This window comes from Peromyscus maniculatus, chromosome 2 (assembly GCF_049852395.1).
Source record: "Peromyscus maniculatus bairdii isolate BWxNUB_F1_BW_parent chromosome 2, HU_Pman_BW_mat_3.1, whole genome shotgun sequence".
Taxonomy (NCBI): Eukaryota; Metazoa; Chordata; class Mammalia; order Rodentia; family Cricetidae; genus Peromyscus; species Peromyscus maniculatus.
This window is the reverse complement of record NC_134853.1, coordinates 159,447,806-159,467,359: the sequence shown is the minus strand read 5'-3', so window position 1 is coordinate 159,467,359 and position 19,554 is coordinate 159,447,806. Positions and strand designations below refer to the sequence as shown.

The window sequence follows — 19,554 nt, the reverse complement described above, 5'->3', positions numbered from 1 at the left end:
TTCAAATCTGTGATAATTAACCCTGACAACAGAGAAAGATGGCAATGGCGAGGCCCGCTGCCTGTCCTGCAGTGGCAAAGAAGTGTCCTGTGATCTGAGCCACCGTCATGGACTGTCCCTCGGAGCCAGAAGCCTGTGGTGGCGACCCTGTTCCTTACAGTCTCATTTAATTTTCCAGACAGCCCTACCACGCAGAGGCTGTTATAATTACTTGCAGTTAACTGAGGCTCAGAGAGACAAGACCGCTTGTCTGAGGTGACCCAGCTGTCCTGGAGAGGTTCTTTCCAGATCGATGTATGCCTGTAACTTCCCATTTTCCCTGGCTAAAGGGTCTGGATCATGGAGGGCTCCACCCACCCCCGGGCCTTACCTTGGAGCCTCATCTTTCCTCATTCTGTTCCTCCTTCCTACCATGGCTGGCCTCCTGGGCCTCCTAGGCTGGACACAGCCTAACTCTTCCCTGTGGTAGTAGCTAGGGCCCTCTCCTGTCCTCCAGTTTCCCGCCCTCTGCCCGCCTTCATGTCCTATGCACCGGCCCAGCAGGTCTGGCTGGTGAGTGACTCATACACCTGAGCTGTCTGCAAGCCTTGCCAGGCCTGGCTCAGGAGTCTGTGTGTGTCAGAACCGGGGCTCCTGTTCGCTCCACCAGCAGCTTCCCCACCAGACATCCTCCCCTGGTGGTGCCCGCCCCAGCCACTTCCAGCTTCTCCCGTGAGGACCACGTTCAGACTGTGAGCAATCCAGGTCAGTCATTCTATACAGTCCAGCCCTCTCCATCTTTGCAGACCTGGAGGGGGCTCTTTGGATGTGATGGAGGTGGTGAGGGTCTCCTTGTGTCGACACCCCTGGGCTCTGGGGTGCCCAGCTCTCCCCCAGATGGCGGGGTGGCTTGGAAGTGCCTGGCGGTCTCAGAGAGGACCTTGTTGACAGTTCTGTGGTGGTGACCCTGACTCCTGGCTAGCAGCTCGGGGCGATGTGGGAGGAGGAATGTGGTGGGAATTCCCCTGCCCCATTCTTAGGGTTAATGAGGTTGAGAAGGATGCTGTGGCTTCAGAACACCTGTCCAACCTCATCTCTCTATAACTGGAAAATTGAGGCTCCGAGATCCCCCCGGAGAAAGCCAAGGTTGCCCAGTGGATGGGCGGCATGGTGGCTGGACACTAGCAGGTCCACTCGTGGTCAAGCACAACGTCCTTGCCACTCCACGCCTGTTTGTTTCTGCCCATGTTGTTTGCTACCCTGGTGGCCAGCCCTGCCCTGTCCTGTCCCCCTCACCCCCCCACCCCTGTGATTTCAAATCTGGAGGGGAGGGCAGCAGCTCATACAATTTCCTTAGCAGGGATTTTACCGGCTTGGGGTTGGATGGCCTTTTAAAGGTCACCAGGCGGTCTTTCCCTGAGTCCCTTGACAGGTGGCTGTTTAGCCACGGCTTGAATACCTCTGGTGACAGACAGCTCACTGCTTTCTGAAAGAGTCCTTTTCATTGTTTGGTCAATGTCTGGCCAATGATAACATAATAAACTCACTGGACCCTTGCTTCATGTTTTGATTTGGCCGACACAGTGTGGTGCTTGTTTGAAGCATTTAATCCTCCAGCATCCCTGCTGAGTACGTGTTACTCGTGTTACTCTGACCACAGTCCCAGAGAGGTGAGGTAACTTCCTGGAGATCTCATAGATGAAGAAAGGGGAGCTGGGGCTTAAGGAGGAAGAAGGGGGGCTGAGGGCTGAGGACAAGAGGGGCCTAGGTTCCATCTGCTTCTTCTTCTTCTTCTTCTTTTTTTTTTTCCCCTGGTTTTTCGAGACAGGGTTTTTCTGTGTAGTTTTGTGCCTGTCCTGGATCTCGCTTTGTAGATCAGGCTGGCCTCGAACTCACAGAGATCTGCCTGCCTCTGCCTCCCAAGTGCTGGGATTAAAGGCGGGAGCCACCACCACCCCGCCTTCCATCTACTTCTTTCCCCCCATTATTGCTATCTCCCACCTCCTCTTGCTTTTCTGCGAAGGGATTCTCCGTGATCAAGAAGGCAGGGTCTTACCCAAGGCACTTCATGGTCTGCAGAGCCAGCCCGTGCTGCTGGTCCCCTAGGACATTCACTGGTGAACCGGACAGGGTGGGAACAACCACCCCCGTGATGACTGACGCTCATGATGACTGTCCCCATAGTTATGGGACAGAGGCCTAGAGAGGGCAGATATCCTGCCTGAGGCCGCCTAGCTTTGAGACGGCACAGCCTCAGGGTCTCTTCCTTCCCTGGTTGTCTCCTCCTCCCTGCAGGTTTTAGTCTGGAGGACCCTGGAGTGCCTGGCAGAAGGGTCAGAGGTGGGGTTCCCTCTTCCACTGAGGCCCAGCTGTGGCTATCACCCACATGCTTTCTGTCCCCCAAGAGCTGAAGACTTTGTGGTGTTTTAGAGGGTGACCCTCCCATATCCCTGTCATTGAGAAGTCCCCACCGTCAGTCTGGAGGACAGTCATGGGGAGGAGAGCACACGAGGAATCTATCCCCGCCCCCCCCCCCCAGTGCTATAATGGTGACAGCGGCATCCACTGCTTTCACATTGCCATGGCCACCAATCTGCTCCCTGGGCACTGCCAATGTAGAGCACAAGCCACGCAGAGCTCTCCTGATGGCCCATTTCACTGAGGGCTCTCACTACTCATGACAGAGATTACTTTAAAATGCTGGGGTGTGGTGGTGGCTTACACCTGTCATCCCAGCACTCAGGAGGCTAAGGCAGGAGGATTGCCATGAGTCTGAGGCCATCCTGAAGCTGTCTCCCCAACACCCAGCTCCCTTCTCCTTCAAGACAACAGCATAACCCAACAAAGCCCAAACCTCCACACAGTCCAGGCAGCTGCTCCAAAGGTCTGCCGGCCCTTGGGGGACTGTGAGGGTCTGAGGTACTTTTTCGTTTGTTTATTTAATGAATGACTGCAAACCTCTTAAGCATTTCTCTTTACTTTTCTTTTTACTGTGTGCATGCGCGTGCGTCCGTGCGTGCGTGCGTGCGTGCGTGCGTGTGTGTGTGTGTGTGTGGCGTGCGTGCGTGCGTGCGTGCGTGCGTGTGTGCGTGTGTGTGTGTGTGTGTGTGTGTGTGTGTGTGTAGGGGGATGACAAACATGAGCTGTGTGTGCATGTGTGGAGGGAAGTACCCTCATCCACTGAGCTGGACTGTGCAGTTCTTGGTGTCCATCCTTTGTGATGCTGGAGCATAGGCCGTACGATTTTTGCCGGGGAAGTGGAGACTGGACTCACTCAGTTAAGGTCACAGGGCCATCGGGTGGGGACAAGGGTATGAAACAGGTCTTCATGTCCCAGGAAGTGGGCGCTGCTCCTGGAATGAAAGGTCTCCCAGGGTACTCGGGCTGAGCAGGGAGCCTGTTTTGGAGGGTTTGTACAGCAGGCAAAATAAAGGCACTTGACACCAAACCTGATGAAAATTAAAAAAAAAAAAAAAACACCAAGTGCAGATTTAGAGGTTCTGGGATTCCTGAAAGCCAGACCCCAGGGAACAAGTCCCAGGAGCTGAGAGGACGGATCTGAGCAGGTGCAGTGGCTGCCTTGTTCCTCCCTCGAGTCTTCAGGTCCTAGATAGAGGGCACCCCGCCCCCAGTTTCCTCAGTGTGGGGGGAACCCCAGGAACTGGGTGTGGAGGGAGAGAGCTCACTCCCCCCTGACTCAGCCTAGCGTCAGTCATGAGACGGCCAGCTGAGGGAGGGAACCAGGGGTTCAGACAGACAAGCTTCCCTCCTCCACCCCCAACATCTTTCTTGACCCCATCTCTCCCCTAAGCAAGTCGGAATTGAATCTGATAAGCATTCCTTCCATCTGATAAGAGGTTGCAGTGGGTTTTTTTCAGAGCTACAGAGGGGGTAGAACCCGGGCCTGGAGCCAGCAGGCTGCCTTTGCTCCCTAGGAGCTTGAGCCTTCATCTTGTGACCTTGAGGAAACCTTTGTCCTCCCAGGGCCTCAGTTTCCCCTTCTGGGAAAGGAGGGGATTGGTTTTCATCATTCCTAAGAGTCCTACAGTTCTGAGGGTCTGAGGTCTGAGGGTCTGGGGTCTCCAGGGGCCCAGTGGCTTCCGGCAACCCTGCCTCTGTCCCAGGCCGGCACAGCCACAGTGTTCAGGAAGTAGGGCTCCGTGGCTTCTGGTGGGAGGGGAATGAGCAGGACTGGAGTGTGGGTCACACAAGTCCAAGCCTTTTGGAATAAACCGTGGACACTGAGGGCTCATCTTGGGGAGAAGAGGCCTCATGGTGAAGGCCCCTTGTATCCGTGGAGGAAGGATGGACTCAGGCTGGGGTTCTGCGCCCCTCTGTGCCTTCTATGGATGAGTCACTTGCCCAACTCTGGGCTTCCAGAGCTGGGGAGGGGACAAGTTCTCCAAGTCATAGCTAAACTTGATGCATAGTAAGTCACCCAACACCCCAACACCCCCTTCCTTCTCTCAAAAGGACAAGTTCCAGCCGGGCAGGACACCTGCCTCCCCGTGCCTCCTTGGACCACAACGTCACTGGATGGGTATCTTTAACGGTGTGGGGAAGACACATACTTCCAGTCTCTCTCTCCCTCCTTTTCCCTCTCACCATCCTCCCCCCCATCCAATAGGTCTCATGTAGCCCCAACTTATTGTTTATCGGAAGATGAGTTTGAACTTCCGACTCTCCTGTTTCTTTTCTTTTTTTTTTTTAAAGATTTATTTATTATGTATACAGAAGAGGGGTGCCAGATCTCATTACAGATGGTTGTGAGCCATCATGTGGTTGCTGGGAATTGAACTCAGGACCTCTGGAAGAGCAGTCGGTGCTCTTAACCTCTGAGCCATCTCTCCAGCCCTCTGAGCCATCTCTCCCGTCCTCTGAGCCATCTCTCCAGCCCCCGACTCTCCTGTTTCTACCTCCCGAGTGCTGGGGTGATTACAGGCATGTACCACCATGCCTGATTCTGCACTGCTGAGGATTGAACCCAGGACTCATTGCTTGCCAGGCAAGCAGTCCCCAGCCTTTCTTTTCTTTTCTTTCCTTTTCTTTTCTTTTCTTTTCTTTTTTTCTTTACTTTTCTTTCTTTCCTTCCTTCCTTCCTTCCTTCCTTCCTTCCTTCCTTCCTTCCTTCCTTCCTTCCTTCCTTCCTTCCTTCCTTCCTTCCTTTCTCTCTCTCTCTCTCTCTCTCTCTCTCTCTCTCTCTCTCTCTCTCTCTCTCTCTCTTTTTGGTTTTTGGAAACAAAGTTTCTTTATATAATAGTCCTTGTTGTCCTGGGACTCACTTTTAGACCAGGCTGGCCTCAAGCTCACAGAGATCTGTCTGCCTCTTCCTCCAGAGTGCTGGGATTAAAGGTGTGCGCCACCACCGCCCTGCCTTTCTTTTCTTTCTTAAGATTGTTCCAGCAACTAGAAACTGGGTCTCCTGCCTTGATGCCTCCCCTCCCCATGAGTCTTGCCTGTCTTACAGGAAACTGCTCTGAGAAAGGGGGAGGGGCACATCTCTTCATGATATCTTGCCCCAGAATCTGGTAATGAGATGGGAGGACTCATGGGTCACATGAGATCTCTCACATGAGGAGAGCCAGCCTGGAAAGAGCTGCCAGGATGTCCACCAGCCTGGGGTCTGAGAGCTCCTGAGTGATGGTGGCGGTGACTCCAACCAAATCTGCAGCTCTGTTCCCAGGCCCCACCCTGCAGCCACAGGGCAGGGAGCTCACTTGCTGGGTACAGTTTATGGCTGCCTACACCCCCTCCCAGCCCCATCTGGGGACACAAGCTGGGGCTGGTGCAATTCTCTGGCACAGAGGTGTCTGGGAAGGGACTGCGGGATCACTTCTGACACCACTGTCACTCAGCCTTCTCAAGATGTCTCATCTGACCACATTTCCTTGTCCCTAAAAAAATGTCACCACACTCCTCTCTGCCACCTCTGGAATCCCTGCCAGGGGATTTTCCAGTAAACAAGGAAACCACATCCAGCTTCCTCCTTCTCTCCCAGGGGGTGAGTCTCTTCTCTCGGTTTTCAGTTGTGTTCACTCACATGCCATCCTTTCATTTCCCTTCTGTCTGTCCATCCATCCATCATCCATCTTCTCTCCACCTATTTCTTTTTTAAAAATATTAATGATTTATTTATTTTATGTGCATTGGTGTTTTGCCTGCACGTATGTCTGTGTGAGAGTGTCAGACCCCCTGGAACTGGATAGTTGTGAGCCCCCATGTGGGTGCTGGGAATTGAACCCAAGTCCTCTGGAAGAGCAGCCAGTGCTCTTAACTCTTGAGCCACCTCCCCACCCCTTGTCCACCAGTTTCTACCCATCTGTTGACTATCCAAACACTAATCTATCCACCTCTACATGCATCTGTCATCCATATATCTTCCATCCATCAGTCTACCCAGTTTTAGCTATCCATCCATCCATCCATCCATCCATCCATCCATCCATCATCCATCCATCCATCTTCTACACCCCTACCTACTATCTATCCATTTTTCATCCATCTGTCTACTATCCATCCATCTATCTACTCATGTATGTACCTACCATCCATCCATTCATTCATTCAACTTCCATCTATCCACCCATTCAGCCACCCACCCACCTATCCACCCATGCATCTAAAGGCAGTTTATTGGATGTCTGTTCAGTGCCAGACACTGTGTTCAGGAGATAGGATTCTGCCATACAGACAGGATCCTGCCTTCAGGGGGACTAGAGTATCAGGAGTGACAGATAATTGAGCAAGCACTACAGTCGCTATGCTGTGGGTTGGTTGTCTCTGCTGATCAGCTTCCTTGTGTGTAGCACAGGATGGCACTAGCTCCTACCTAAGGAGAGATTATTGCGATCTGAACAGATCACATAGGGAAATACTCACACCCAGAAGCCAACAAGTGCCCATAAAGGTGATGATGGTGAAGGAGAGGATGACGGTGATGATGATGGTGGTAATGGAGAGGATGATGGTGATGATGGTGATGATGGTGGTGATGGAGAGGATGATGGTGATGATGGTCATGGTGGTGATGGAGAAGATGATGGTGATGATGGTGATGGAGAAGATGATGGTGGTGATAGTGATGATGGTGATGGAAGGGATGATGGTGCTATTGCCAACTCCAGGCCAGGCTCTGATGAACCACTGCATCCATGAGTTCCTCTGTGCAACAGAGGTGGCAGGAGGTAATAACACAGGTCAGGTCTCAAGCCAGCTTCCCAGGGTGGGTTAGACCATGAGGGACCGCCTCCACAAAGGGCCTGGGTGCTAGCCCTGGCAGCTGATGTGAAGGCCTAAGGCATTCTACAGGATCTGGGATACCAGAGCTGCCCTTCTGTGTGCCAGGCAGGAGTGGAGTGTCTTAGCACAAAGGAAACCAGGAGGCCAGGAGCTGTAGACTGCCTTTTTCTTTGTCTTTGGATTTGAGATAGGGCCTCCCTGTATTGCCCAGGCTAGCTTGGAACTTGCTGTGTAGTCCAGGCTACCCATTTTATGATCCTCCTGCCTCTGCTTCTCCAGCACTGGAAGTGCAGGTCTGTGTCTCCCCCACCCCCTCCTCAGACTGTCTTCAGGATGCAGGGGTGGGGAGGAAAGCAACAGAAGCCGACAAGAGGCAGACAGTGCAGGGAGTCAGGGGCGCAGGTATGGGTGGAGCCAGAAAGTCCCAAGTGGCTCCTTGGGATTGAGGCACTAGGGACACATCGTTCTCATGTTCTGCTAGACTCCTGGTTTCTAGAAAGATGAGTAGGGATGTCCTGGCACTTGAGGAGTGTATGACATGTGTGTCAGGTGAGGGGACTGGGTGTCCTGACTCTCATGCTGGTCTACCAAAGGGCAGTGATCTATACCCAGACAAAAGTGAGTCCATCACTGGCATTCACACTGACCAGCTTCATGGGAGTATGGATAAGACCTTTCCCTTCCCAGACTTTTTTTTCCCTAGTTTTTTTGAGACAGGGTTTCTCTGTGTAGCCCTGGCTGTCCTGGAACTCGTCTTGTAGACCAGGCTGGCCTCGAACTCAGAGATCCACCTGCTTCTGCCTCCCAAGTGCTGGGATTAAAGGTGTGCACTACCACCACCCAGCCCAGACTTTGTTCTGGCCTCTACAGAGTAAGAAATGGCAATATTGGCATTGGGTTATCCAACAGGTAGAGGGTTAAGGGCTTTAGTACTTAGAAGAGACCCGGGAAAGAGTACGAGTCAGGGCCCATGATGGAGTGCTTTCCTGGCACGTGGCAAGCCCTCGGTTCGGTTCCCTGCTACAGAAATGTAAAACAAAAGTAGAACAAAAATATGAGCCACATATCTGGGGTGACACTTAGGAGGGTGCAATCCAGGGCCAAGTGGCTGAACCCCACTTGTGAAATTTGGGGGCGGTAAGAGGTAGACCTAGAATGTAGTAGGGCTTACATGCTGTGTGTCTCAGGCAGGCTACTTGCCCCCTCTGTTCTTCAGTTCCCCATGTGAAAAGGGATCTTGGAAATCTGTTCTTATGCGAGGGAAGGGGCTTGGGCGTGGAGTATATGATGTATGTACTCCAAGCCTTTGCAAAGCTTGGGTGGCCTCGGGAGGGATGGGGTGGCAGGACTGTGTGAGTCTGAGCTGGTAGAGGATCCTGGGCTTTATGAGGAGCTGGGCTCAGGTACTCCTTTGGGTTAGGTCCTTGATGTGCTGGGTCCCATCCTATGTGATCCCCCTCTCTGTGCCTGACCTGCGTGCTGACAATGACAGATGGTTCCCAGGAGCGTGGACTCTAGGTTTCATTTGCAAGGCTCTGGCTGTGTATCCTCAGGCTAGTCCCCCACCCTCTCTGGGCCTCAATTTCCATATTCATAAGGCGGGACAAAGCCATTGTCCCGGCGGGGATGCCTGAGGGCCTGGTGCACAGTGAGCCTCTGTGAATGGGAGGGATCCAGCAGAGCCTCATACAGGACAAGGGGACGGGATGTTAATTAGCGCTGGGGCTGGTCCAAAAAGCCAGTCTATAAAAGCCGGGCCTGCAGCTTCTTGGGTGCTGCTGATTGGAGTTTATGTGAAGGGTGCAGCCACATAAGGGCCCATTGTTCCGAGTGGGCACGGTTTTATGACTCTTAGAAAGCGTCTTTCATCTGGGGACCCGGGAACTGGTAGCGAGTCCCAGCTCCGGGTGGTGGTGAAGCCGGGCACAATGGAGGTTTCTGGGGCTCGTGCCAGGCCATCGCTGTGGCCACTGTCACTGCAGGCTGGCAGCTGCAGAGCCTCCTCCCAAGCTGAGGCTGTTCCCTTCTGGAGACCTTGTGTCTGGGCCCAGTCCCCTGGCTGGGCTCACACTGTCCCTGGTTCCCTTGCTGTCCCCGTTCTCTGCGGTGTCCCCTCAGCCTGTCTCTCCATCCCTATGGTGACTTCTGGAACAGGCTCCGGGCTCTGTCAGCTGACCAGAAACTCTGAGCTCCTGGTCCGTGGTAATCCGACGCCAGGAGGAAAAGACCTTGCCTCCTGTCCTTTCTGGCTGTGTGCCCAGGCCCCAGGCGGAGCCATCGAAACTCCTGCTCATCAGAGGCCCCAAGCGCTCTGCTTGCTCCTCCTGAGAGGCTGCAGACACCCAGGCTGTAGGTGAGGCAGGGCTCCTGGGCACATGGGATGATACCCCATGGGCCTGTAGTGCTGGGCTGGTGGGCAGAGATGCTGAGTGTCCCAGCAGCTGCCTCTGAGGCCCCTGGCTCACAGTTACCCCGCGGTGACCTTTCAGGTTGCTCTTTCACCTTCTGATGACACAGGAAGGCAGAAGCAGGGGGCTGAGCATCCTCTTGTCCAACACTCAGGTGCTCCCTTCACCCTGCATGGTGACAGTGGCTGGGCCACAGAGAGCACCACCTGCCTCTTGTCACAGGCTACTTCGCTGTCAAGGACTAAAGATGCCCTTGGGAGGGTCCGGAGAAAGGGGCTCTCTGGTGGGGCTCACGTCAGTGATGGGAGTCGGGACCAGGACAAGTCTTTGTGCTTCAACTCCAGTATCTGTAAAAGTTAATATGATACTTTATAGGGTATCTGGGGGTGGTGGACGCAAGTGTCCACACAGAGCAAGGTAGAGAGACAGTGTTCTGTTTGCTATTATCATTATCGTTGCCATTATTTTTATTTAGGATTGTTTATTGTTGGTTTGTTTTGAGGCAAGGGCTCATGTAGCTCAGGCTGGCCTTGAACTCACCATTAAACCAAGAGGACCTTGAATGTCTGTTCCTCCTACCTCTACTCCCTGAAGGCTGGGATTACAGGCGTGTAGCACCACTCCTGGTTTATGTGATGCTGGGAATTAAGCCCAGGGCTTTGTGTGTGCTGAGCAAGAGCTCCACCTGCAGAGCCACGTCTCCCAGCTACGGCTTCAGCCCCATTCTTTTAAAAAAAATTTTATTTTTATTTTTCTCTCAAACCTCAGCCTGAACTCGGCTGCAGTTACTTCGTAATGTGAACACTGACCATGCTCTGAACAATCTTTGTGGTCAATTTCCAGCTCAGCCTTTTGGCTCTCTAATTCCACATTCCTGGGAGCAATGAGCCAGTGGACTCAGTGTGGGTCGAGTGTCCATTCCAGCTGACCCGCTGTGCCGGGGAGGAGGTGGCTCCAGGGTCAGTCTTGTTGGTTGGAGGCCTCATCACCACGGGAGTGGACAGCTGAGGTCTGGTGCCTTCTCTGTCCACCCAAGGATTTCATAAAGTTCCAAAGCTTTCAGCATGATTTATTTTTGGTGTGTTGTGTGGAAGCCAGATGCAGGAGGATCTCTGTGACTTTGAGGCCAGCCTGGGGTATACAGCAAATTCTAGGCAAGACAGGTTTATATAGTGAGACCCAGTTTCCAAACAACTACAAAAAGAGAAAACAGTGTCAAGATGATTGAGGAAGACACCAGAAATGTCAACCTCTGGCTTCTACACAGGCATGAACAGGCGAGTGCCCTCATGCACACACATACACACATGTGGACATATATACACATTGCATATATGCACAAGATAAATGAAAAAAAAATCACATAGTTCTGCAAAATGTCAAGGTTTGTGCTGGGTTTGGGGGCACACACCTGCAACCCCAGCCCTTGGAAGGCTGAGACAGGAGGGTTGCCTGGACTTTGAAGGCAACCTGGGCTGCTGTGTGAGACCCTGTCTCACAAAACACAACAACCAAAAGAACAAACAGACAACAGCTCCTGGCCTGTTGTGTGATTTTTCTTGTGGCTGTGCGAACAAATGTCTGTTCACTCCAGACATGATGCCAATGACAGACCAAAGAAACATTTCCACATAAATCCAGCTTAGGAGCATGGGTGGCAGCCTCCTGAAGGGCACAGGGGAGGGCACAGGGCAGAGGGCAGGGGAAGGATACAGCTGGAATCTCAGATGAGGGGCTGGTGAGCTACCTCCACACCGATAGACCAGAGAATCTGTTTAATGGGATGGATCCTGTGAGCTGTTTTGTTTGCTTGTTTTTTTGAGACAAGGTTTCTCCATGTAACCCTGGCTGAACTGGCACTTGCTCTGTAGATCAGGCTGGCCTTGAACTCAGAGATCCACTTACCTCTGCCTCCTGAGTGCTGGAATTAAAGTTGGGCGCTACCACTGTCCGGGTAGCTGAGGAGTACAGTACATATCTGCTTTTCTGGGCTTGTTTTGGGTGTTTTAGATACATGTATGTCTGTACCATGTGTGTGCAGTGCCCATGTATGCCAGAAGCAAGTGTTGCGTCCTCTGGAACTGGAGTTTCAGATGGTTGTGAGCCACCAACTGATGCTGGGAACTGAACCTGGGTCCTCGTGCAGAAACAGCAAGTGCTCTTCACCACTGAGCCATCTCTCAGCCCCTGTGGGAGTCTCGTGCCATGATCACAGCTGCTCCATTTAAGAGGGTAAGGGTCAGGTCATGCCCCTAGGAAATGTGGGCATTATGTCATGGAACTGAGACCGAAAAGGTGGGCATTGTGTCATGTGCAGATATTGGAACTGAGACCGAGAGAAGGAAATGGCTTGTTTGGTTGAGGATGAGTCATCTGACTTTCCCCCTAAATTTTATTCACTATTATTAAATGTGCTGTGCCATTGCAGGCATGCACATGCCATGGAATGCATGTGGAAGTCAGAGCACACTCCTCTGTAGTCAGGTCTCTCCTTAGACCTCTGTGTGGGTCCTGGGACTGAACTCAGGTTACCAAGCCTGCACAGCAAGCATTTTTAACCAATGAGTCCCCTCGCGGGTCCCAATTTTCTTTAGTGTGTGTGTGTGTGTGTGTGTGTGTGTGTGTGTGTGTGTGTGTGTGTGTGTGTGTGGCGGGGGCACATGAGAAGTTTAGAGGACAACTTCTGGGAGTCCACTGTGGGATTCAGGGATCAAACTTGGTTGTCAGGCTTCCAGTACAAATGCATTTACTCTGGAGCCATCCTGCCAGCCCTGCCAGCCCTGCCTGACTTTGCAAAAGACCTCAAGTATTCAGAACAGTTCCAAGTGCGATATGCTCCCACTTCCCACCGGCTGACCCTCTCAGGGACTGGAGAGGAAGCTGCTGGCTTCATGGTCTTCCACCCTGGGCCCTGTGGTGTGTTTCCTGCCCACAAGGACACTGTCCCTCAAAGCCATCATACAGTCAGCAGAATCAGGAAATTTACATGATACCTTACCATGGTCTAATCTTCAGACGTGGATCAAGATTTTCCAGTTGTCTGTGGTCACATGAGGCAGCTCATGCCTACTGAATACTTCCTGATCCTGTTTGAGCTACCTGAACACCTGGGTGCATTTACTGGGAAGTTGCTTTCTGCCCTTTCGGGGTTAACAAGCATTGTGTGGGGAAGTGTGGAAGACCATGAACTTCCACGTGTTCTTTTGTATCTTTACGGTGTGTGGACCTGGAGGCCCATTGTAGAATGTAAGCTGTTGTAATTTTGTTTTGGGTGTTTCTTTGCCTGTATTGCCAAACAGGGCAGGGGCTGGACAGAGCTGCATCTTAATAAGATTGAAACGGGACCTAGGCTCTTTAGACGCTGCACACTCAGGACTGGGCCTCAGTGTCAAGGATAGGGTGAGGACTTCCTGTGCACACTCAATTCTGCCGCTGTGGGAGGGTGGTCCCTGGGCTGGGAAGTGACCTGCTTCCACAGCCACCCTTTTTTTTTGAGACAGGGTCTCATTAAGTAGCCCCAGCTAGCCTGGAACTCACTGTGTAGACCAGGCTAGCCTTTAACTAACTCACAGAGATTTGCCTGCCTCTTGCTTCTAAGTGCTGGGATTAAAGGTGAGTACCACCATGCCCAGCCCTTATATTTATTTATTTTTATGTTTGTGGGTGTGAGCATGCCATGACTCATGTATGAATGTCAGAGGACCACTTGTGGGGGTTAATTTTCATATTCCACCTGAGGGTCCTGGAGATGCAATTCAAGGTTTAGAGGTAAACACCCTTATGTGCTCAAGCCATCTTGCTGGTTCTTGTTTCTTTTTCTTTTTTTCTTTTTTTGAGACAGTTTTTCTCTTTCTTTCTTTCTTTTTTGGTTTTTTGAGATAGGGTTTCTCTGTGTAGTTTTTTGGTGCCTGTCCTGGATCTCACTGTAGCTCATGCTGGCCTCAAACTCACAGAGATCTGCCTGGCTCTGCCTCCCGAGTGCTGGAACTAAAGGCGTGTGCCACCGCCTCCCGGCTTCTTTTTCTTTTGAGACAGTGTAACCCTGGCTGTCCTAGAACTCACAGAGATCCACTGCCTCTGCTTCCCAAGTGCTGGGATTAAAGGCGTGCGCCACTACCAGGGAGTCAGCTGTCTTGCAGATGTTTGTTTTTACTGCAACAGATTCTGTCCTAGGTGTTGGGAGGATGCTCTGCCCTGTCCTAGGTGTCGGGAGGATGCTCTGCCCTGTCCTAGGTGTCGGGAGGATGTTCTGCCCAATTCCAGACACGGTATCTAGGGCAGGTTATGGGGGCAACTTCCCTGCCATGCCTGAAGGGGACTGCGAGTTACTTGGGAGCCGGGGAACTCCCAAGGAGGGAATGCAGGAAGGAGTCATTTGAGAAGGTGCTGTTGATGTAGAGATACCTGGAAAGCAGTCACCAAGCTTGCCTGTGATTCTAGGGCCTAGGAGGCTGAGGAAGGAGAACCTCAAGTTCGAGACCAGCTTGAGACATATAAAAAGATGGTGTCTCAAAACACCAATGCCTGCCTCCCCAGGATTTGAGAGGCAGAGGCTGGAGGAGCTTGAGTTCAAGGCCAACTTGGGTTATGTAAGACCCTGTCTCAAAACAAAACAAAAGCACCCGAACAAAGAAGTCACATAATAAACAGCACTTAGTGTTGTCTTTGGCATGGAATAGCTAGGTGCAGTCCAGGCCACAAAGACAGCGAGAACAAAGGGCCAGAGATGTCCCTTGTATCATCGTCGTCTGTGTTATGAGCTTAGAATGTGGAATTGCAACAGCTGGCCACAGGATCTCCCGCCTGTAATCATAGTACTGGGAGACCTCCAGACAGAGGTGGGATTGTGAGCTCAAGGCCAGCCTGTGTTACAGAGTGAGATCCTGTCTCAAAAAATCTAACCAACTGAAAACCTTAAAAAAAATAAAAAATAAAAAGAGCCGGGCAGTGATGACACATGCCCTTAGTCCTAGCACTTTGAGTTTGAGGCTAGCCTGGTCTACAGAGCAAGTTCTAGGTCAGCCAGGGCTACATGGTGAGACCCTGTGTTATAAAAATAAAACACTGGGAGTGGTGGGGCATGCCTTTAATCCCAGCACTGAAGAGGTAGAGGCAGGCGGATCTCTGTGAGTTTGAGGCCAGCCTGGTCTACATAATGAATTCCAGGATAGCCAGGGCTACACAGAGAAGCCTTGTCTCAAACAAACAAACCAAACCAAAAATAAACAAATAAAAATAATATGGAGCTGGAAGGGAGGGGAGATTTGTGTGCGCATCCAGAGAAGGAAGTTGACGGGGAGGAAGAGGGCAGGAGGCTGTGCCGGCCCAGCTTGTGAAGGCTGTGGTCTCGTTCCTTGTTGAGCATGCCTCTTTATGGCAAAAGTAGAGAGCAGAGAGACGCTGAGGTCAAAATGCTAAGTCCCAGGGGAAGGCCTGGGAGTCAAGGGTTCCTGGGGCTGGCAGAGAGGGCTGGCTGGTGGAGAACATATTTATGTTGAAGGGGCCTGTCCCCTGCAGAACATGGCCACACCACAGGGAACATGACCCGGTCATTACCATCTCCTAGCTGTATTTGGAGCGCTGGCAACCTGGCCCTTTATGGCCAAGCTCCCTGGGATCAAACGTGGGCCACCAGTTAAGGGCAACTGCAGAGGCCCTGTGTGGAGAGCAAGCCGAAGCTCCCAGCTCGGTTTGTTTTCTCAGTTGGTGGTTTGCAGCGTGGAGCCTTAAGGGTTCAGTGGGTGAGGGTTTGGGGGTGTCCATGCAATCCTTAAATGTTGGGGATGTTTCCACCTTGTGCAGAGCTCTAGGGGGACAAGGGGCATCTGGATCATGATCTCTGCCTTCAAGTCTGGACCACAGCGCCCTCCAGCTAGGTGTGGTTCAAATCAGCATCCTGTTCACAGCTGCATGTTGAGGATGCAAGGCAAGCGTCCTAGGGATTCTGGGTCTTCGTATAGTTCAGGGAGGGGATAGCAGCCTTATGAGCCTGAAGGAGGCCGGGACAGATTCTGAAAAGCAGAGAACAGAGACCCAGAGCATGTGTTTGGCTCTGGTTATGACAGCTCTCTCAAGTCACATTCTGGTCTACCACTTCGTGCTATAAGCTAGGGTCACTCTGCACATCTGAAGTTCTTCCTGCTCTGATGGCCTTTTAGAACATTCCCCTATGTTCTTCTGGCCTCAGTACATTAGCCACTGGCAAGCTCCCCCAGGGCAGAGACTGGATCTGTTTGTTCAAGAAGTCTCCCATCTACCCACAAGGGAGCCTGGAGGGTAGCACGTGTTCAGAAAACACTTGTCACCCAATGACCAGAGTGAGTGCTTGTGGTGACCTCAGAGAGTTCAGCCCCATGACTTGTCTGCACTGTAGCCTGTTTATTGGTGTCTCTTCCTAGTCCGAGAGCCAAGGAGGCAGGGTCTGGGCCCCTCTGGTTCCTTTCTTCTTCGGTGACCCTCTAGGCAGGTGCCTCATAAAGGGAGGGTATTTAATTTTCTTTAGATCTATTTATTTCATTTTGTGTGTATGAGTATTTTGCCTGCATATATGTAGGTTCACCATGTGCATGCCTGGTGCCCGAGGAAGTTAGAAGAGGACTTTGGTCCCTGGAACTGGAGCTATGAATGATTGTGAGCTGCCATGTGGGTGCTGGGAATTGAACCCAGGTCTTCTGTAAGAACAACAAATGCTCTTAACCATTGAGTTATCTTCCCAGCCTCGATAGAAGGCATTCAAACAAACAAACAAACAAACAAACAAACAAACAAACAAACCTACAAACCAATTAAGGGACTGAAACGATGGCCCAGTGTGTCAAGTGCTTGCCTTGAAAACAACAAAGACTGGAGTTTGAATCCCTAGCACCCATGTAAAAAGCTGGACAGAGCGGCAGGACCCTGTAATCCCAGCATTGAGAGGCAGAGACAGGAGGATTGCTAGAGCTTGAATGAGAGACCTCTAAAAAAAAGTGGCTTGGAGAGATTCACTCTAGAGGACTGGGTTTGACTCCCAGAACCCATGCCGAGTGCTCCATAACTGCTGGTGACTCCAGCTCCTGGGGATCTGATGTCTCTGGCCTCTGTGGGTGCCTCTGTGGGTGCACTCACATGCACAGACCCATGCACATAACATCATTAAAAACAAAATAAATCTTTTAAAAAGATACGGAGAGTGATTGAAGAAGATATCTGACATCAACAGAGACACTTACAAGTGTTCACCACACACACACACACACACACACACACACACAAACTACCAACTACCACCAGCAGCAACAAGAGCAAGACGCCTCTCTCTCTGCTGGTTTTGTGGCTACAAGCACAGTTAGATGATGATTTCAACCTGCACTTTGCACTTCTCTCCTTCGGTCATTATTGCTAACCCAGGAATAATTGCTGATAAGCCCAAGTGTGAATTACCTCTCACGTAGAGAGGTAGCTGGGAGTGTTTAATAACAACGGATAATCTTAATTAGTGACCTGATAACTGTAATTAATTACATCATATCCGGAGGCCCTCTCTGGGATTCTGGAAGGGAGTAGCTTGTGCTTGGCAGCCTTGAGGCAAACAAGGCTGGAGAACTGGGAGCCCAGCTTCACCACCTCCTTGCTGGGGGGCTGGGGGCTTTGGTGAATGACTCCCGTTTCTGAGCCTCAGTTTTGGCACTGGGAAATGGGGCTGTATCAAAGGCTGCGAGGTGAGCATGTCAAAGCCCTTCTTTGAGCAAGCCAAGAGTACCTGGGGCTGCTTGGCTGCTACCGGAGTCCAGGCTGCACCCAACCCTCGTGGATGTAGGGCAGCCACAAGGGGCCTTGTGTCTGCACGGGAACACATCACGGGTCTCAGTTTCCCTGAGGACAGGCCCATGCACCTTTCACCCCTTGCAGGGAACTCCAGGTCATGCTGGGGGAATTTAAAGGAGCCTGGTGTCTCCAGGATCTTTCCCAAGGCTGCAGAGGAGAGGCGCAGTGGTATACAGGGGCATCCGGTGCCAGACTGGGAAGGCGGATGTCTGTGTGTGTGTGTCTCTAGTGTTGCCTGGGGTCTCTCCACCCCCAGCCTCAGTTTCCCGGAGAGGGAGGAGGATGGGTGAAGAGCCGAGCCCCGCCCCCCTCTGGGTTCACGGTTAGGGGAGCTGGGAGGGGCGTTGCGTGCAAGCCAGGCCACCAGGGGTTAAGCGGTGACCTCAGCCGCGCGCCCCGGGACCGTGCGGGCGGGGCTGGCCGTGCAGCGGCTGCAGGCCGCGGGCCGGGGCTGCAGCGGGGCTCGGGGCTCGGCCCGGCCACCGGCGCCCGCGGCGGGATCGGGAGGCGCGGTGGCGCGGAGCCTTTGTCAGCGGCAAGGACGGTGAGTTACGTGTTACCCAGGCCGGGGCTCCCGGCTCCGGCTGCTTTGTGTGTCCGGGTCTCTCAGGTGCCTCTGGGGACAGTCCCCAGCCCTGTATGCGCGGGTCCCGCTCTTGGTTGAGTTCTTTTGTGTTCCATGAGTGCCCCTCTGTCTGAGTCCTGACTGGCCTTTGTGCCTCAGTCTGGTTTTGTTTTTTCCCCCTCTGTTCTGGACTCTCCCCTCTCCCCCGCCCCCAGCTCTGTGTCATACTCGTCCCATCCCTCCACTGTAGTTCACTGAGCCCCTCCCACGGCCCTCTGACCTTGGGTGTTGTGGGGTCCCCAGATTGCATGAAGTCAGGTAACGCGGTGTGGCTTCTGTTCTGGGCCAGCCTCTCTCATCTTGAGCCCTTGCCCAGAGGCGGGACAGCCAGGCCTCCTGCAGGAGTGGAGTGTGGGAGGGTTGGATGCTGGGTCAGCGGGAGGCCATGGGCACAGAGCCCTGGGTGGCCTTGGGTAGAGATAGAGTCCAGTGGGCTCTCTAAATGGTGGAGATCAGCTTTCGGGCGTGACTTGTGAGTGGGAGCCCGGGTTTGAAGTCGGGGAGGGCCCAGGTTTCTCTGTGTTCCTGAAGATGGGAGTCATTTCCCACCCCCCCAGAGCCTGAGGACCCCACCTCAGCCGAAAGCAGGGAGATGGTACCGGGTGGGTCTCATTTCTGAGCGGCTTCGGATCTCAGGGCTTGCTTCAAAGACCTTGGAGTCCCCATAGGGAAACTCCTGCCCGCTCCCCACACCCCTGCCCCAGGTCCCATCTGTTCCACTTTGGATGCAGGGGAGAGAGCAGGTTGTGAAAGCTCATTAATACGTTCAGCCCAGCCCTGCGGCCCTGTGGGTTGGAGCTGAAACCCCCAACTATCCACCTGTCCACACAGCACGCTTCCACGGGGGGCAGGCTGGGCACTCAGAGGAGCATAGACTGAAGATCTCAGGCAATGCTCAGGATGCTCTTTTTCTGCACGTGCTACTCCATCCCAGTTGTCTGCCTGGGGCTGAGATCCTCCTGTCCACTGTAAGCCTTGGTCCCACCCTTGCTCCATCTACAAATGGGTTCCATCCCTCACCTCTTCCATTCTCATTTGGGGGGACCTCCTCTCCATCAAGCTAGGCAAGTTCTCCCATGTTCTTAGGACTCTTGTCTCCAGTAGAGAGGCTCCCCTACATTTGGAAGGCTTTGAATGCAGGGGCTATGTCTGTTCTTGGTCACCCGCCTGCAACACTGCCTGGCACACAGTAGTTGCGGAAACCGGTGGTTGCTGCATTGTGCTGTTTCAGGTTTTAACTTTAGGGGCTGAGGCTGTAGCTCAGTGGTAGAACACGTGCCTGGGGTGTGCAGGGCCTTGGGCTCCTTCCGCAACAAACAAACCAACAAGCTGGGAAGAGCTGCTGGGCTCCTTAGGGACCTGGGTCCCAGGCTGTCAGAAGAGGAAGGACCCCTGCATAGACCTGGAGGGCTGGGTGACAAGCTAAGAGCCCTGGAAGCTTCCACAGTGAGAAGGTACAGAGTAGCAAGAATATAATCATCTTAGATACTGTTGCAG

At 52.7% G+C, this 19,554-nt stretch overlaps 1 protein-coding gene and 1 long non-coding RNA gene across 9 annotated transcripts in view; one reads left to right on the top strand and one right to left on the bottom strand.

The window, feature by feature from the left end:
* The first annotated feature begins 594 nt into the window (after nucleotides 1–594).
* The window catches only part of Arhgef10l (Rho guanine nucleotide exchange factor 10 like), a 153,013-nt gene continuing 134,053 nt past the window's right edge, over nucleotides 595–19,554 (top strand). For 4 of the 7 annotated variants that reach the window (XM_042272227.2, XM_042272228.2, XM_006996166.4 and 1 more), the window contains exon 1: nucleotides 17,828–17,976. The gene's annotated coding sequence lies outside the window, so the exon portion shown is untranslated. Of the gene's footprint in view, nucleotides 745–17,827; nucleotides 17,977–19,554 lie in introns of those variants that run through there. The other 3 variants (XM_076565558.1, XM_076565557.1, XM_076565559.1) reach the window with 2 other exon arrangements.
* LOC143272041 (uncharacterized) lies at nucleotides 6,083–18,481 on the bottom strand. 2 transcript variants are annotated; one of them, XR_013049424.1, is made up of 2 exons: nucleotides 18,278–18,481; nucleotides 6,083–10,776 (listed from the first exon to the last, which is right to left on the bottom strand). It is a non-coding gene; the product is annotated as an uncharacterized LOC143272041 (long non-coding RNA). The 2 variants fall into 2 exon arrangements; XR_013049425.1 differs by having other exon boundaries at nucleotides 6,083–9,973.